Genomic DNA, 20,681 nt, shown 5'->3' on the forward strand with positions numbered 1-20,681 from the left:
ATTAACAACATGAACTTACTATTAGGTTAGGGTAGGATTAGTGTTTGGTTGAGGGTTGGTTGCATGTAATTATTAGGGGTGTAACGATTCATCTACAACACCGATGTATCGATTTATATTCCTATGATCTAACTACATCGATCTGTGCTCGGCAAGTTGGCCTTCCGGACGACATATATCGATCTAACATCGTTTTAAAAGGTAATCAATCGATTGTATCGATAATAGGAAATAACGCATTGGATTTTAACACGTCAGACTTTAAATGGATGTTTTTTCTTAGCACTTTTAATAATAAAGGCGTTAAACGTTACTCGATTCAGTCTGCCTATCTGTGACATCATCGCAACGCACCAGCAGCAGCGAGCGCTAAGAAAACAAAACATAGCATGGCGGATGGCAGAGGACAAGCCAACGAGTGAGAAATTATCAAGCCACCAGGAGAAAGAGCCACCTGTACTTTCAACCCTTGCTTGTTACCTGTGCATTCCTGACACCAGTGTGCCAGTAGAGCGAGTTTTTAGTACTGCTGGCGACATAGTGAACGTACAGAGAAGTGTTCTGCGGTCAGATCATGTTGATATTTTTGAAAAAGAAATCTGTAGAGTCATTGAAGAGTAGTTGGTTACATTTTATCTTTTGTTAAATATTGTTTGTTTATTAAACTGAGAGTAGTAGCAGGTTCAGCCAGTTTATTCAACCTGAAGAAATGTTGGTTGCACTTTATTTTTGATATTAATATTGTATTTGTATTATTTTAATGTTGAAAAACAACAGCAAAAGTAGCAGGTAAACCTACTATTAATTAAACCTGAAGAGAAGTTAGTTGCACTTTATTTTTGATATTAATATTGTAATATTTTTATGTTGGAAAACAAAAGCAGAAGTAGCAGGTTAACCTACTGTTGAAATGTTGGTTGCACTTACTGTGCTTTTATTGAAAATGTATTGAATATTGAAAATGAGAGCAGAAAAGGTTAACTTCCTGTTAATTCAACCTAAACTGTTGGTTGCACTTTATTCAAATAAAATGTGAATGCATTTTCCATTAATTGTTTACTTGTTTGTTTATATCCATAATTATTTGATACCTGATTCCCTTACAAGAAACAACAGGAATCTAGGAAACTTCACCTGCACTGACCAGTATCCAGATATTTATTTCAGTCACACAATTTTTGGCTAAAAAGTTACTGAATCGATTTCAAGTCACTGAATCGTTTCGGATCGTATCGTTCTAAATGAACCAATATCGTCTTTGAATCGTATCGACAACCTCAAATCGTGATACGAATCGAATCGTTGTTAAAACGAATTGTTACACCCCTAGTAATTATGAATAATTTACTGTTATTACTACACTAAAAAAAAAAAGTACATAATTGTACCTTTAGGGGGACAATGGCTTGTCACTGGGGCTGTACCCTTAAAGTAAATTTGTGTACCTCTAAGTCAGGGGTAGGCAAGTTCGGTCCTAGAGAGCTGATGTCCTGCAGAGTTTAGCTCCAACCCTACTAAGCCACCATAGTATAAAACGCATGGCTCCCAGCATGCATTGCAGCATAAAGTATGTCACCATTGTTGAGATTCATATGCTGATTCTTGATATCTGTGTGCGTCTACACTTTTTTCCTTATAGAATGAATTTAAAAATCTAAATTCAGAATGCCGGATCTGTGGCAAGAAAGTATTGTTGGTGAATATTATCTATTAATAGTTTTAGTCAGTGATGATTTCAGTCAAACACTTTTCTTCATGACAATTTTTGTTTATGGCTTTTTTTTATTTGAACAGATTATGTGTTTTGTTAACACTGTAACAAAAACCAAACTAAAGCCAAGAGTCAAACTGCCCAACTAAAGGAAACACTGATCACCATAATGGTGACCAAATATTTTCAATAAAACCAACATCTAAGCATCTGTTCATTCTCAATAAGAGCTTCTATAGAGCCAAACTCTGCAGGACAGCAACTCACTAGGACCGAACTTGCCTGCCAATGGTTAATTGTAGGGGTAATTGTACCCTAAGGACCAATTGTTTACCTTTAAAGGTACAGTTATACGTTTTGTTCCCCAAGGAACAAAATTGTACCTCCACTGTACCTTTTTTTCAGAGAGTGTATGGTAAGTACATGTAACAAGGACACTGTAAAATAAAGTGTTACCGTATTTGTGTAGTACAGTGACTTATTGGTCCAAATATGTAGGAAAATATTATTCCTCATGACAAGTGAAGATTTTTTTCGGGAAAACAGGCAGTGTATGATTAATCTCTCATGAGTAATATTCAGGTGTTGTTTTTCAAAAGGAACCTTGAAAGTTTTTTCCTATTCTGTCAAAAACTAAATATCTATGTCAGCAGTTCTCCTGCTGACACACAAACCATTAAACGCTCTGCGGGGCGCCGAGAAAGAGAAAATAAGTTAATGTATGGGAAGCGTTATTCAATAGAGCAGTCGGTCTGATTTGTTATAAAAATGGATGACAACACCTGTCAGTCACCCATAGCCAACCGGTGGAGGGGAATAGTGAGTCAGTCAGTTGTGAATTTTATAATGACATTCTAGGAGCAGTTGGAATTTTACATTGTGGCAGAGATGGAGTTTTCAGCCTTGCTCAGATAAATTGTCAATGCCAGAGACATCACTTTGAGCCTGCTTTATCACACTCGCCCCATTTGCATGCATTAATGTTCCTCTATCAGTAGAAAAAATAAGACATTCAGGTTGATCTAGATTTTTTTTTAAATCTCAAACTATTAAGTGGAAATAATCAAATATGCTCTGTATTTTCTTGATTAGCAGCACATCCTCATTCTTTGTTTTGCTGACTTCATTCTCGCATATCAGTGAAAAGAAGGATAAGATTCGTAAGTGTTTCCTCTGCACAGTTTTATCTAACTCTTACTTATCGTTTAGCAGCAGCAGGCTCACAGCCTTGACAGCACAGCACAGCTTAACAGGCTTAAAAAGGCAGATGCACGGTCAGAGCCAGATCACCACGTTCTGGGTCAAAGACCTGGATGTGATGAGGGAGATCTGCGATGCCTGGCAGATGTTCTCTTATCAAAAACTCAGCCATCTCCCTTTGAAAGCCATCCTTAGCAAATGAATGCTGTTTAGTGTGGGATGAGAGAACATTAGAAATGGGTTTGGCTAAGGAATAACTTATTATTGATTGATTGATCGATTAAAGTCTAAGGTATTTTTGAGAAATGCATGTAGATTAAATCATCAAGGCACTCTCAAAAAAAGGAAACACCACGTGTGTATTTTTGCATTCCACTGTGCTGCTTGCACTGTAAACATGCGCTAGTATAGACCAAGTGTGCCACACGAGTCCTGAAAAGTGAAGCCAAAGCTTTTCTATTGCCCCAGGTGGCTGGATGCAGTACAGGTCATAAACCCCGCCCTTTCCATGAAATGTAATGGGACATAGACAAACTAAACAATCACTAAACAAACACTTCAAATAATTTTTTTCCAAAGAATGTGTTTGTCATTTTAGGCAGTTTTTATCACGCTGATGTAAGTTCGGTTTTGTTAGTTTGGTTTTAGGCCTAGTCCACACGTGCACGGATATTTTTATAACCAGAGTTTTTCCTCCGTTTTAAAAAACAATCGCGTCCACACAAGCACAGTTTAAAAAAAATCTCTGTCCACATGAAAACGCAAAACCGCGCTATGATTGGCTGCCTGATTTCCACATGGGTCCCACCCATGGCACCGATGCACTGAGGGATGCCATGGGCTCAGTGAAACCCTTCTACAAGTTTACTTTGGACACAGTGACAGGTAACTGCACACAGGGGCAGGGCCCAAGTGGACTGAAGCTTCACACACTTGCCTTACTATGTTGTATTATTGCATTCTGTCGCCTCTGTTCTGCAATACAACGAGATAACTGCGCATGTATCTGTATACATGTGATAAGCGCTATTAGCAGAGTTATTAAAAGCTACGTCCGCAACTGCATAGACTCCACTCATGTAAACAAAGGCGATAACGGCGCACAAACTGACGTCAAACAAAGGAGAGAACGGCGCACATTTCGACTTAACAAGCCGAAATCTCCGGTTTCATCATCTACACGACAACGCTGTAACCGGAGTTTCTAAAAAACTTCACCCTGGCCGGAGTTTTCAAAAAAGTCCGGTTTCAGTAACCGGATACTGCGTTTGCGTGTGGACAAACAGCCAAACCGCGTAGAAAAAGCTGCGGTTTTGAAAAAACCCGTGTTCGTGTGGACAGGGCCTTAGTTAGTTATTTGATGCTATAAAAATGGGGGTGTGACATTATGATTGACAGCTGAGATTTACAGCTTCTCGGAGCAAAGTAGTCACTGAGGCACCAACTGACATTTTTCGGGAACTTCTGGTGGAGATTGGAGCTTTAACTTAAATTTCTACATTTCTATAACTGTTTATTTCATGTTATTTCAACTGTTTATTAAGTTGTTGATTAGGGCGGGACCTAGTGAGCAACTTCACGCTCACTACTGCGCAGACTCGGGCTCCAAGATGTCAGTGCCAAATTTGTACACTGGGGGCTTCACTTACTTTATCTATTTTTATCAGTCCATAGTATAGATGGACATCTTTGACAGTTGCACATTTTTAGCCCATGTTTTTTTGCTTTTCATTGCAAAAGCATGTTCTGTGTGAATGGCTGTACTGAAACTAAAAGGAAGATGCAAGGTCTAAAGATGCATTTTTAAAAAAAGCTGAACTTTTAACTTAAAGGAGCAGTAAGCAATTTCTGAGAAACACTGATGATATTTGAAATCAACCCAAACAAACACACACCTATTGATCCACCCCCCAAAAATGCATGGATGTTTCTTTATCATGGCTGAAGTGAAGCGAAAATGCTTTGCGAAAAACAAAGCAAAGATGATGAACAAATGACAAGGAAGAACACAAATGAACATACAATACACAAGAGTATATTCAAGCAAGAGTTTGTTGTAAGTCGCCAGCAGCGCCAGACAAACAATCACACTCAAAACTGTCCTGTTACTATAGCTAACATTACAACCACAGCATTTCTCAGTTCTGTGAAAGCCAAGGAGATCTGAGATCTAGCAAAGCCAAGGTTACACACGTATCGAGCAGAAATAACACAACCTCTGTGTCCTTTCACGCTTGGGTATCTCCAGCACTGGAAAGCTTTTCTAATATTAACGAGGGTCCTAAAGCTCTTGCCTGAATATAACCCTTCTTTTTCCAGTGGTATTCCTCTGAGCTTTTCTCTTTTGTAATGTCTCTCATCCATCTCTCTTTTCACTGAGGGTACTTCTGAAATTGCTGAGGGTGCTCTAGTAAAGTGCAGATGTAGGCTAAGCAACGGCTCCACCATAGCAGTGTACAGTGACACATTTAAGATTATATACAAGCAGTGTTGGGTGTAACTAGTTACTAAGTATTGAACTACTTTCCCCTTGAAAAAGTAAAGTAAGGGATTACTCTTATTTTTTCTGTAATTTAATTACAGTTACTTCTGATGTAATTGAACAAAATACAGTACTGTGTATAGACTGTAGAACAATTATATATAGTACAATAGTGAATTAATTAAAACAAATAGCCGTTTCATGTCATCCTTGAATCACTTAACTAGCCGAGGTTTATATGGATTTAGAAAGTAATAAGTAACTAAATACTTTTTGGAAAGAGTAATTTGTACAGTAATCTAATTACACTATTGAAGATGTAAAGTAACTAGTAATTAATTACTTTTTTAGAGTAACTTTCCCAACACTGTTTACAAGTCATCACTTTTACCAATAATTGGAATAGAATTTCAAAAATATTTTTGCTATGAATATTTTTCAATTAATCTATTAGTCTGCCTTTACATTGCGTTACTAATTTAACATGTCATATTTCTGTCCCGTGCAGAGTGAATGCAGCATTTATATGTAGATGTCACTTCCGACACTTTGCAACATGCAATTGGCCGTTGGTTCTATTAGCAGCATGAAAATCAATAGTTTTATTCAATGGATCATATAGGTTGTAGTCTCGAAAACGAGCCAAGACCACTCCATTTACAATCACTAAAACGCTGCCGCTTTGTCAGTTCATCGAGTTCTCACAAAATTCCATTATAATCAATGAAGCTGCCAACAATGCACAATAAATCTCTTACTTACATTGTGTCTACACTTTGTTAATGAGAGGTTTCGCGAGCCTGCATAACGCTGGTGTTTTGAGCACTGAGTAGATTCTGGATTGGCCATTGTTTTCAAGAGATCAACAACTATGTCTGTGATTGGCTACATTGCTCACTGCTGCAAAAACACATTGTAAATAGATACATTTGGTGTTCTCCAGAACGCAAACATAAATATTCACTGGAGCATTTGCCAAATCTATTTTCGCCAATATATTATCAACTGAGGGTGCTCTTGCTTGCGTTCAGGGGTGGCGCTAGGGCTGGGTTAAGGGGGCTGGAGCCCCGATTTTTTCAGGTTTGAGGTTTCTTAACAGTGCTGTAAAAATCTAATTTTCGATGCATATCTCTACTAAAATATGTTAAACGGCTTCAATACCACTTTCCCGCAGTATCCATACACCGATACCAGCAGCGCTTTCTCTATCCTCTCTCCGACAGCGGTTGTACACAGCAACACCTCCTGTCACTTACTCAGCGCAGCGGCAGGCCAGGCTCTCAGACTCTCTTTCGGTCTGGTTGAAGGGTTTTTGTTATAATATAATATTACTCAACTTAAGTACATTTGTCAGCTAAACATCATTCAGTGTTTCCCATTAATGATCCTGTGCCGTCACTGTTTCATAATGAAATTTAAAACATAGCCAAACATAAAAGGTCTCTAAGGTTGCATTTTGCCAAACAAACTAAAATCAAAACCGTGGTATGGCTTTGTGCCTTTATAAAACAGCAAAATACAGTGATTTAATTAAGGCAGTCTGTTTGTGCTGCGAGCACTTTGCTCACACGATCAAATGGTGATCTGGTGTTTTCTCCAAAATAAAAGCTCAAGGGTTTATCTCTTGCAAGTGAAGAAATTAGGATGAAAGTATTGTCATTTCCCTTTACTTTAGTGTAAAGTAAAATATACTTATACTATATTCATTTTAATTTATTTTACAGTGCATTTGTTTTACAATATATGGATATTACTGTCATAGGAATAATGATATAAATCATTATTATATTTTTGTAATAATTTTTTGGCATCTTAAAACACCAATGTCAATGTAATGTAGACTGAGATTTATATCACAGCTAAAAAGATCTTTGAGTCCTCTTTAATGTACAAGTACAAGTCAATGCTTTTTCTTTGACCAATTTGTACTCTGTAAATGAGTTAAAGCTCTTAATTTTGAGCTCTCAAAGTGCACCAGATTGATGCATTTAACCTTAAAATGTGGGCCAAACCCCCCCTAGAGGGACAGAGGTCCACTCAACATAGTTTTACAAAATCCTGTGGGAAACACTGATCATTTCATGAACTTTACTCCAGCATACAACAACAAACTTCCTTTTAAATCAGTAAAGCTGTTAACGTCAAATTAAAATGTCATTGGAAAAATTCGATTTGGGCTAAGCCCCGAATGTTTACAATGGCTGGCTCCGCCCCTGCTTGCATTTGAGGGAGAACCTCCGCAGAACTGGGCCTGGATCTTTCTACAGTCTTTCTTCAAATCTCCCTCTTGCTCACTCTCTCTTCTCGCCCATCATGAGTGTATTTACACCCTCTACTACTGATTGTCTCTCTCTCTGTGTGTGTGTGTGGCTACATTACAATAGATATTAATTAAACATTTTCATTTTAACCCTGAAGGTTTAGCCTTGGGTAACAAGTTGTTGTATTACTGTAAATTTAATATGACACCAGTCAAAACACAGTAAGCACAAGAGTGACATTTTGGAGGATAACACTTGATTGCCCCCATGTTGCTAGTTAATTTAAAAATCATCAAGGTAAAAGTCATCTTAATGCATTTTTCACATTCACATATTTTCTTGATTCACAATAACATATAATATAAATTCCCCCAGCTATCAGATCCATCACCAGCTAAATCTGTGAATGTGAAAAGAACAGCAGAAAACAAAGAAATCAATTGTGCCTCCTTACTTCTGCTTCTAATCTCATCATTCTATCAGCACCCCTATTTTATTCTGTTCTGTCAGCAGAATGATTAATTGACAGGAACAAGATTTGCGTTATATCAGCCTATGCCTTCATCAAATCTCTTCTTATAACCTCTTTCTTTGCAAATAGACAGTAAGGATCTAAACTGCTCACTTAATGTAAATTTATGAACCCATGAACTGGATGCATGCAGTTAATATATAGCATCATTCATTAATATTGTATGGGATGTGTCCCAGATGCACTTACTGATAGAAATGGGTGACTCAGGATGATAGAGTCTAATGCCAAGAGCTGCGGTTTTAGATGCTGAAGTATGGGCGTTCATTATGATGAATCATTTCCTGCAATAATATAAAGCAATCCCACTGTTTAGTTTAATACTGAAGGTCACCACGTCCCTGTCAGACCTCAACCTTGAGTGCTGACCAGTTTCGTAATGAAGATGAGTACTACTGTTTGGAGACTCAGCTAAAACTTTCATTTACTGTAAGTCACCTTGGAATTATGGAATTATTATTTACATACTATACGTCATTTATCTTTATTACACTGTCAAGAGTCAATTATTCCAGCATATTATCACAAAATATTTGAGAGTGAAATAAGCATGATTTATTGCCACATCAGCTTAAAAGAATTGAAAAGAACAGTGTGGTAAACTAAAATGGTGCAAATCAATGTCAATCAAAACAGGCTTGTTCTGCAATGTTGGCGAAATGTATTTATTGCTTCTGATTGCTGAAAGTGATCAATCAAAGATGAAATGTGCACATTTTATGTTTCTTGTTTTGGTTTAAAGGTGCAGTTCATGCCAAAAATGAATATTCTGCCATCATTTACACTTTACATTTACTTTTCAGTGGAGTACAACATTTTTAAAAGAATATACAGGCATTTTTTTCGATATGAAAATGATTATATTCACTATATATTTAAATATATTAATTTATTAAAAATATTTAAATATTGCCATTAAATAATTAATATAAATAAAAGGTTTTGAAAGACTATTTGATAATACTATTTGATTTGGAAGGACATTATAAGAATGATCCCTGTTTTATCCCGTTTCTGTTGTTCACTTTGACATTATGTCGAATGAGTTAGACACTAGACACTTACTGGGAGCCCCAAACAAACTACCAATGAAGTTGGCATGTGGGATTTGCATGCCTGGCCACAACCCCCGATTTACGGGTATAAAAGGAGGCCAGCGTGCTCCACACATTCAGCTTTGTTCTTCAGAGCTGAAGCATTGCATCTCTATTTGATGTGAAGCGAATCCATTCACCTCACCTGCAGTCTCTCTCTCTTGACGGCACAGATAAGTGCGATGAGTTCCACTGAGTGCTTCAGCGGCAATATAAAAGAGACAATTTCCTTTTATAATAAAGATAAAATTCCTCTAAAAGAGCTTCACGGCGGATCACGTCTTTTTAAAGACGCCGTTCCATATGTGTCCTACTGGATGTGGTCGATATCTCTCTTCCTCAGATGGCCACAAGCGTTGTCTTCAATGTATGGGCCACACTCATGCTGAGACAGTGTTTGTGGATGGCTCATGTTCCCACTGCGAGAACATGGCCATGGGAACGTCGGGGTCATGACTCTCATACTTTTACAAAGGCAGAGAGTCGCCTCAGCTGCTTCCCATCCTGGTCCTTCTACCGCCAAATACGAGGCCTCGGCCGCGAGGCCTCAGGACGATCTGGAGGAGAGTTTCCGCTGGGACTCCACCCTCAGATGTGTTTGCCCAGTCACAGGCTGACGGCGAGATGTCTGGTCAGTGGACTCCTCCACCATGCCCTGAGCGCTCAAGGTTGATTTGTTCCTGGGGTCGGAGCGTAATGCACAGCCATGCTCTTCCCCAGTTCCTTTCTTTCGGGAAGTCCCCCCGGGAAGTCCCCCACCCCCCACCCCCCGCGAGGTTGCACCAGCCCCGCCTCAGCCTGGACCATCAGCCAGACCCCAGTGGTCCTCACACAGGCCCTACAGTCAGGAGGTCCCCCTGAAATAGGGAAACCTAAGATCCTTTACCCTGGGCGTTAGGAAGGTTGTGAGTTAGCGTAGCTGTGGCACACGAGGGCTTGCCTGCATCTACACCGCCAAGTCTCGTGACACAGTTCAGTGTCATGAAGGCGTTTCCTATCCACCTTTCTCCTACGCCCAAAGACGTTTTGCGCGAATTATGGGTATCTCCAAAGGGAGATATTTTATTTAACAGAATCCACTTTCCAAGAAATACAACGAACGACTCGTTTGGACTACAATGCAGCTTTCTGAAGTCACAATGTTACTCATTTAAATAATCTCTGTCCACGGAATGCACATAAAGGATGAGGCCTGGTTGAGCTGTCAAAGAGACACTGTTTATTCCACCCCTTCTCCAAAACTCATTTGTTTGAAGGCTGACAAACTTAGAGTGGGTAAAATGTATTTATAACATTATAACCCAAATGTTTATCTGTGTTCTGCACATTTTACGGAGAACAGCTTCCAGATAAGAGGAATACAATGCAGGCTATGCACAAAAGCTTCTCCTTAAATGGAGCAGTTCCCACTTTGTCAGGACAATCTGTTGTTTGTGGATCACAACTTGTATGTCTTATTATTTGTAGCTGCATTTTCTAATCAGTTCCAATTATAAGTTTTATGTTGTTGCTACGATGTAAACAAAGGGCAAAGTTGTTAGCCTCCGCTCACCTGCTAGCCAACATTAGTGTTGATATAGTGTTTACTTTTGTAAGCTCTCGCTTTTTGTAAGACGGTTAATCACCCCTTTAGGAAAATTAACCATGGCTTTGTGATTGATTACTGATTGTAATACCAGTCTTTCTGACAAGTATCATGATTAAATGGTGTATAACATTGTATCTAAAATGTATAAGTACTGAAACGTCCTGTGAAATCTGTGCTCGCAAAGTCTGTGCATGAAATCCGTTCTGGACGATCCTCTTTAACACCTTAAGTCTGAATCAGGCTTGAATTGATTTAAAATTGACGCCATCATTAATATTTACACCTGAGCAGATGAACGGTAAGAGGCGTGACATTTCCCGAGCACACATTTCTCCTCTAAGCGGTGCCAATCAAAAACACACTGGGCCAGCTAACCAGTAACAGCACATTTCGTATTTCAGGAGGGGCTGCATCGAAACAAGAACTGTTCGTCACATTCTAGCCATACTGATGTGATGTTAGGCACAGCATAGAGTTGACTGAACTGGATAATGGTGCTTTAAAGTTCCATTTAAAGATAAACTAGACGTAGAGTTTGCTCAAAGACAGGTGGGGAAAGCAATCATGCTTCAGTGTACCTTTTACAAAGATGTCTTGGCCAAAAGCACATTGCATCAACCTGCCAGACATACCGTCTCAAGTTCTGCATGTGCAATTAGATTAGATTAGATTAGATTCAACTTTATTGTCATTACACAAGTACAAGTACAAGGCAACGAAATGCAGTTTAGGTCTAACCAGAAGTGCAATAGCAGCAAGTGCAGGATATACAATGGATGCGTAAGTGCAGGACATGGATATGTACTGAATATGTATAAATATGTATAAATAGAGAGACGTTATTACTATAAACAGAACTGAATTTACAGGTGAATATGTACAGTGAATAAATATACAGATGGCTATTACTATAAACAGAATTTACAGGTGAATATGTACTATGAATACAATATACAGATGGCTATTACTATAAACAGAATTTTACAGATAGAGGTATACAATAATATGTTAGGCTAATATGAGGAATAGCAGTGGATTAGGGTAGTGCAATAAATTATGGACAGAGCTATCCGGAAAAAAAGTGTAAAGTGCAGTGGAAAGTGGTTGCATATTACATTTAGAAGTACAGTGCAAAAATGCAAATGTAAACATTGGTACTATAAATACAGTCGGCAGTGCAAATGAGCATAATCCAGTTAAGATATGGCAGTGTAAGATGCATATGTAAACAGTTGTTACTGTGATAAACAGTCGGTAGTGCAAATAACAAAGTGAAGGAAGATGTGAGGTAGGAGAGTTATCAGTTTATGAGGGAAGTGGATCAACGGGGGTTTGAGTTCAATAAAGAGACAGCTCTGGGGAAAAAACTGTTCTTTAGTCTGCTGGTCCTGGTCCGGTGGATCCTGAAACGCCTGCCGGAGGGCAGGAGAGAAAACAGTCTGTGGGCTGGGTGAGAGGAGTCCTTGAGGATGCTGCGAGCTCGATGCAGACAGCGTTTCCTCTGGATGTGTTCGATGGCAGGCAGTGGAGTCCCTGTGATGCGCTGGGCAGTTTTCACCACCCGCTGCAGTGCCTTGCGCTCCGCAACAGAGCAGCTCCCATACCACACTGCCACACAGTTGGTCAGGATGCTTTCTATTGCGCAGCGGTAGAAGTTCACCAGGATAGCCGAGGAGAGCTGATTCTTCCTCAGTGTCCTCAGGAAGAAGAGGCGCTGGTGAGCCTTCTTGACCAGGCTGGAGGTGTTGGTCGTCCACGACATGTCCGCCGAGATGTGGATCCCCAGGAACTTGAAACTGGAGACACGTTCAACAGCCATTCCATTGATGTGGATGGTGTCGTGTGTGCCTCTTGACTCTTTCCTGAAGTCCACGATGAGCTCCTTCGTTTTGGTGGTGTTGAGGAGCAGGTTATTATCAGCGCACCATGTGGCCAGGTGCTGGATCTCTTCCCTGTAGGCAGTCTCATCGTTGTTGCTGATGAGCCCGATCACCGTAGTGTCGTCCGCAAACTTGACGATAGAATTAGATCCATACACAGGCTTGCAGTCGGCGGTGAAGAGGGAGTAGAGAAACGGGCTTAGCACACAGCCCTGTGGTACGCCAGTGTTGAGTGTGATGGATGTGGAGCAGGTGAATCCTGAACGAACATTCTGGGGTCTGTCAGTTAGGAAGTCCAAAATCCAGTTACACATTGAAGTGTTGATGCCCAGGTCTCCAAGTTTAGCTATTAACTTGGATGGGATTACAGTGTTGAATGCGGAGCTGAAGTCAACAAACAGCATGCGTGCATACGTGTTCTTATGGTCCAGATGGGTGAGCACAGAGTGCAGTGCCATGGAAACGGCATCCTCTGTGCTCCTATTGCTGCGGTAGGCAAACTGGTGTGAGTCCAATGTGGATGGTAGAGAGTCTTTTAGGTGTTCCAGGACCAGCCGCTCAAAGCACTTCATGACGATGGGTGTGAGTGCTACAGGGCAATTGACAATTGTCAAGTCTTCACATCCACAGAGTCAGAAAAACGAACTTTTTCTACCATCTGTTCTCACAGCTTTTTTATCTTCCAGAACATACAGAATCAACAAGTCTGCGTATTAAAGGAGTCTTTTCATAGCGCTCACTGGCCGTCAATAGTTCGACATAGAGTTTAAAATCACATTTCATAGCAGCTGCTATGAAAGTTGGCGTGATTTGTTTTGCATTCTATGTAAGTCTGCTAATCAGCAGGAGTTAATAGAGGCCATCCAGTCTGAGTTGGGTTATAATGTGGCTCCCTTTCCCACAATTTGCTGGAACCCAAGGTCAGTTATTTAAATAGAGAAGTTTTTATTGTTATGATACAGCCCATAAAGTGAAGGAAATGTTCCTGATCAGACTGTACTGTATTCCCCTGAGGGATGGAAGCAAGTCGTTTGGGTAATGTAAGGCCGTCCCTCACATACTTTAAAGGACATTAGTCTCTGAAAGTTTGCGACTTTGTGTTGAGCATGGTGATTTATCATCATTGTAAAATGGCATTTTCAAATCCCCAAAACAATCTATTGGAAAAATTTTAAACAAGCTGACCTTTAAAAATGACCCTGTTGCATTTGGAATGGAGCTCTGCACATCCAAGTGACTTTTCTTTATACTGTATATATATATGTGTGTGTGTGTGTGTGTGTGTGTGTGTGTGTGTGTGTGTGTGTGTGTGTGTGTGTGTGTGTGTGTGTGTGTGTGTGTGTGTGTGTGTGTGTGTGTGTGTGTGTGTGTGTGTGTGTGTGTGTGTGTGTGTGTGTATGAACTGTCATCCAATGACAGTTATTATGAGGATAGCTGCCCTTATATTGTTCCAAACATGTATTACTTACTATCTTCTTTTGAACACAAAAAGGCATAAAAATGTCTGAGCTGCTCTATTGCATAAAATGAAAGTGGATAGGGATGAGGGACTAGCTTAAAATACACACACACACACACACACACACACACACACACACACACACACACACACACACACACACACACACACACACACACACACACACACACACACATGTTTGTTTTTGTGAAATGTGAGGACATTCCATTGGCGTAATGGTTTTTATACTGTACAAACCGTATTTTCTATCCCCTTACACTGCCCCTGCCCCTAAACCTAACCCTCACAGGAGACTGTGCAGTTCACTTTCTGTGAAAAAAACCTTGTTCTGTGTGATTTATAAGCATTTTGAAAAGTGAGGACATGGGGAACGTCCTCATATTTCACCCTCTTTTTGTAATACCTGTGTCATACCCATGTCATTATACACATTTGTGTCCTGATATTTCACGAAAACATGCCCACACATACACACACACACACACACACACACACACACACACACACACACACACACACACACACACACACACACGTATCATATAAGTACCAGGGAAGTCCATATAACTCCAAATACGTTTAAAACGACAGGGTAAGTACACTCTAAAAAAAAAGGCTCGTAATCATAGGGGAACCTTTTTTAGTGCTATATAGCACCAATTTTGGTGCTTCAGTGGTTCTTCAGCGGTTCTTCAGAGGTGCTATATAGCACCTTAGTCAAAGAACCGGTGAAGAACCTCTGAAGAACCGCTGAAGAACCTCTGAAGCACCAAAATTGGTGCTATATAGCACTAAAAAAGGTTCCCCTATGATTACGAGCCAAGAACCATTTTTGGTGCAATATAGAACCTTTTTTTTTTAGAGTGTAAATGTTGACAGTATTCTCCACATTTTCCAGTGAACCATTCCATTAATTCATACAGAAACATCTAGCGCTTTGCCCTTATGACAAACATCTTTTCATTTACAACATGAATTTATGCATAGCGTTTCAAGTAAGTCAAACAAAAGAAGGGTTTTCATTCACCTACTCTATTTACTTGAATAACTGACATATTTTTGGTCTGAATCACCTTGTTGGAAGGAAAGTGCATGCCGACAGCAGAGACCAGAAGTCACTTTCACATTTGACTTTCAGAGCCAAATGAATGCTGACTCCTACATTTTCCACTTTTCAACTTGAAAGCTGTAAGCTGCTTCTGAATAGTTTAAGATATAGGGCTTTAGTATAAACATAACCTGTAACCACAGTGCTGGTTGAACTGTGTTCAAAAACACTATGCGTTTTTTAATTTATTTGGATTGCGGTTAAAGGGTTTAGTTCACCCAAAAAAGACCATTCTGTCATAATTTGCTCACCTACATATGATGTAGAAACACTATTTAGAAGTTTTTGACCATTCAATGAAAGTCAGTTGGGTTCACAGAAGAAAGAAAGTTGGGTTATTTCTGAGCTAATTTCTGAGAAATATCAAAAAAACAAAGGGCATTTGTTGTCGCCAGTTTCTAAGGCAGGTTTTTTGATTCACCCACATCTTATCCTACTTCTCAAAGGAGAGTAATAGCTTATCCTCTGGCTGACTAGTGGGCTCTGGCAATGTAGTGCACATATATGACATGCTACAAATCTGAAAACGTGATTATAAATCCTTTTCCATTCTTTAATGTATATATTTGAAGTTACTATAAGCTGTATCTGTCTATTGGCCTTATAGTCTCACAGCCCAAGCACACATGGTTGAGACCACACAAGGCACCAAATCCATTTTTCTGTGAACTCCACACCCACCATGTCTAAAGTCTGTGCACTCAGATCCAATCCTCAAAGCAGCTTTCTGTTGCTGTAGGGGAAGTATGGGCTTGTGTTTTGTTTATACAGGGAGTGCAGAATTATTAGGCACGTTGATTTTCTGATCATATTTTTTTTCCAGGCACATTTGACCAATTCCAAACCACAGTAATCCTAATAACTACTATTGATTTAGTATTTAATAATGTATAAGTGATATATAATTGTTCATGAAGGCTGGAAATGAAAATCACCTTATATTCAGGTGTGCAGAATTATTAGGCATGTTTTCTTTTACAGATAAATTGAGCCAAAAAAGAGATTTAACTCAAGACTGAAAAGTCAAAAAGTATTAAATGCCCATGAGAAGGATGCAATACTAATGCAATACTAGACATTGCAGTTAAGGCATGACCATTGGACAGTGAAATGCTCGTTGGGTCAGCAGGATCTGACAAAAACAGGTGGTGAAGAAAAGACACCTGTTAACTGCAAAAGAATTAAGAATTAAGGTGAAGAATTAAGTGTGAAACCATCAGGAACCCTTTAGTCTCCAGCGCCACCATTTTCCAAAGCTGCAACCTACCTGGAGTCTCCAGAAGTGCAAGGTGTCAGGATCTCAGAGACTTCAGTTAGGTAAAGAATCCTAAAAAATGACCCCCACTAGATAAGAATCACAAGCTGAAGTGTTGTAAAATACATGAAGAAGGTTTTTTTATAGGCTTTATGGACAGATAGGTTGAGAGTGACTCTTGAAGGACCAGCACCACATCCTCTAGTACCACTGTTTGAAGAATTCATCTTCCAGAATCTGGCAGTACGTTTTGGGAGTTCATTTTTAGTCCATCTCTGCAAAACGGACTTCAGGATGGACTAAAATGAACTCTCAACCTATCTGTCCATAAAGCCTATAAAAAAACCTTCTTCATGTATTTTACAACACTTCAGCTTGTGATTCTTATCTAGTGGGGGTCATTTTTTAGGATTCTTTACCTAACTGAAGTCTCTGAGATCCTGACACCTTGCACTTCTGGAGACTCCAGGTAGGTTGCAGCTTTGGAAAATGGTGGCGCTGGAGACTAAAGGGTTCCTGATGGTTTCACACTTAATTCTTCACCTTAATTCTTAATTCTTTTGCAGTTAACAGGTGTCTTTTCTTCACCACCTGTTTTTGTCAGATCCTGCTGACCCAACGAGCATTTCACTGTCCAATGGTCATGCCTTAACTGCAATGTCTAGTATTGCATTAGTATTGCATCCTTCTCATGGGCATTTAATACTTTTTGACTTTTCAGTCTGAGTTAAATCTCTTTTTTGGCTCAATTTATCTGTAAAAGAAAACATGCCTAATAATTCTGCACACCTGAATATAAGGTGATTTTCATTTCCAGCCTTCATGAACAATTATATATCACTTATACATTATTAAATACTAAATCAATAGTAGTTATTAGGATTACTGTGGTTTGGAATTGGTCAAATGTGCCTGGGAAAAAAATATGATCAGAAAATCAACGTGCCTAATAATTCTGCACTCCCTGTAGAGTCTAGAGAATTCAATTCTTGCCCCCAAAACAAGAAGTAATGTTCTGTGGGTAAAAGTGATTCTTGCTCATATCTTGCTGAGCCATATAATAGTTAAAAAATAGAACATTTGTAGTGATGTTGTTGAAAGGGGAAGTTAATGTTTTTGATTTAATATTACGAGGGCACATACATTCAAATATACAGTATATATAGTGCCCTCCACTAATATTGGCACCCTCTGTAAATATAAGCAAAGGCAACTGTAGAAATAATGCGGTCAGGTTTGATTTTTTTTTTTAATCTGTTGGTATTTGCTAGAATCCATGATACCATGTATCTGAACAAAATGTCCAGGAGCTCCAGCAAAAAAATAGGCCCATAACATTAAAGATCCAGCAGTATATTTAACCATGGGCATGGGGTACTTTTTTATCCCTGTTTGCTCCAAACCCATCTGGTAGGTTTGCTGCCAAAAAGCTCTTTTTTTTTTATTTAATCTGACCATAGAACCAGGTCCCTTTGGAAGTTCCAGTCATGCCTGAAAACTGAATATGCTGGAGTTTGTTTTTGGATGAGCGAGGAGGATTTTTCTCAAAACCCTTCCAAACAACTTGTGGTAATGTAGGTGCTTTCTGACCCGAAGACTCAACTAATCTATTCAATTCTCCAGCTGTGATCCTTGGAGAGTCTTTGGCCACTCTAACTCTCCTCCTCACTGTGCATTAGGATGATATAGACACGTCCTCTTCCAGGCAGATTTGTAACATATTTAGTTGATTGGAACTTCTTAATTATTGCCCTGATGTTAGAAATGGGGATTTTCAATGCTTTAGCTATTTTCTTACTGCCACTTTCTATTTTGTGAAACTCACCAATCTTTTGCGGCACATCGGAACCATATTCTTTGGTTAATTTATTGTGATGGATGATTAAGGGAATTTGGCCTTTGTGTTTACACATATTTATACTCCTGTGGAACAAGAAGTCATTGCTGGACGGTTTTATGCTCCTAGTCACCCTGGTGTACTAAAAAACGTAAACATGAATAGGAATAAACTTCCGATATATTTTACTCAAAAGAATTTCTAGGGGTGTCAATAATTGTGGCCAACATGTATTGGAGAAAAACATTTATTTCATAATGTGAGTTTCCCCCCGCTTTCAATTGTTTACTTCAACGAAAGGTTAGAATTTTGAAAGAATGATCAAAAGGATAAACAATGCAGATTTATTTTCACAGCCGCCTTTGCTCATATTTACCAAGGGTGCAAATATTAGTGGAGGGCTTTGTATATGTATTATGAACACTGCAATATTCCATAAAAAAATAAAAAATAAAACTGTTTTACCATTTTGATGGTATTTTCATGGTGACTTTTAAGAGATGAAAATACATTTATTGATGCACACATCAAAAAGGCTAAGCACAAAGCTTTTAATTTTCTTAAACACCAATTATTGGTCAGGAAATTAGCAAAATGTAAGCAAATGCACTACATAAAAGCCATTGCTGTCTCAGAAAAATATCTAAGACAGAATAAAGTTTTTGGCCGAATGTTGTGGAGAGTTGAATCGCAATGAAACACGAGTTGCATAGTGATGCTCCAGCTGTGCTTTCAAAAATCTGCTGAGAATTATAATAATAAATGCATAATTGAAGCATGGAGGAAGAGGTGTCATTGTGTGGGGAGCATTTTTAGCTGCTGGTATTGGTAAGCGGATTCATGTGAAAAGTAATTTAATGTTTGGAGTACAGGGGAATATTTCAGAATGGCTTGCTTCCAATAAATGAACAGTTGTTATCTAAAGAGAAATGTAAATTACTTTTCAACAAGACAATGATCCTGCCCAAATTGCAAACACAACCAAGAAGTGAAGAGAACAAGTACCAGGCTCATGTTTTGGTCCACTTTTGAACCCTATATAGTGAATATTTGGCCTCACATTATGGGAGACATTTTCTTCCTGTAAAAAGCTGTATGCAAGTTTACCCACACGGTTTAAACATTAAAAAAAAAAAAAACTACGGGGAACGCTATTGCATGCTAAGTTACTTTATCTACAGTATTTCTTCAATTCATTGTTCAATCTGTGGAAAACAAAAGATTTAATTGCATGGATGAAAAAAAATATCTGTCTATTTAAACTGTCCCTTGTTCCTTTCCATATCAAAGCCATAATTACAAAATAACTTAAGAAGACAAGTAGACTTTTGTTCTGAGTTTGATATCATTTAGATTTCCTGACAGGTCCATTAAAAGACCACTAAATATCTTGTGTAAATCCGTGGAGATGAAAAAGAAAGATCCAAATCCCCACCTTCATTTTAATCAATTTAATTGCAAACAAATGTTTTATTAAAACCAAAATATATAAGTAGCTAACTATATACTAATAGTTTGCAGACTGGAGATTTCAAGAAAGAAAGAAAGAAAGAAAGAAAGAAAGAAAGAAAGAAAGAAAGAAAGAAAGAAAGAAAGAAAGAAAGAAAGAAAGAAAGAAAGAAAGAAAGAAAGAAAGAAAGAAAGAAATCAGTACAATACGATCAGTTACAGGGTCTTGAAAATAAAATGATTGTCAAAGAATCCAACGCTTGTATTTTATTCTGATGTTTATGTAACAGCCCCGCCTCGTTTTCCAACCTTCCCAATCTCTGTTGGAGGGACTGAGATTGTCCCTCAGTGGATGCTGAAGGTTACCGCCGCGTGCGTAAAGCGCGCGCTCAGATGCTGCGCTCACACGCGCATTGCTCACACTCCGCTTGGACCCTCAAACGGATATGGGTTGCTCCTGCTAAGTGCAGTTTAACACCTCCACAAAACCGGGAAAAGCATATTTACAGCATGTTCACCTTCTTTTAATCACCAAAATGACATTTCCCCGTGGAACTAGTGTTCGTGCTCGCCGGTTTACAGTGGTTGTATCCACCCATGGAGCTGTAATTGAGACAGAAGAGAAATACAGTAACAGTCGCTCGGATGGACAAGTGTATCCGAAAAGTGGATTTAAAATATAAGAAACGGAATACGTCCGCTCTTTGGATGAAAGCTGCGGTTTGAAGGTACAGCACGGCATCTTCTCTCGTTTGTCAACTAGTTATTTCTGCTCATGAATAATAATGAAGCACAGTTGAGCTG

At 39.0% G+C, this 20,681-nt stretch overlaps 1 protein-coding gene across 2 annotated transcripts in view; it reads left to right on the forward strand.

The window, feature by feature from the left end:
* Positions 1–20,681, forward strand: part of drd2a (dopamine receptor D2a) — a 52,547-nt gene that overhangs the window by 14,569 nt on the left and 17,297 nt on the right. The window contains exon 1 of one of the 2 annotated variants that reach the window (XM_079823957.1): positions 20,214–20,605. The exons of the other annotated variant lie outside the window; for it this stretch is intronic. The gene's annotated coding sequence lies outside the window, so the exon portion shown is untranslated. Of the gene's footprint in view, positions 1–20,213; positions 20,606–20,681 lie in introns of those variants that run through there. 2 annotated transcript variants of the gene reach the window in all.

The sequence above is a fragment of the Gobio gobio genome (genome assembly GCF_949357685.1).
Source record: "Gobio gobio genome assembly, chromosome: 8".
Classification (NCBI taxonomy): domain Eukaryota; kingdom Metazoa; phylum Chordata; class Actinopteri; order Cypriniformes; family Gobionidae; genus Gobio; species Gobio gobio.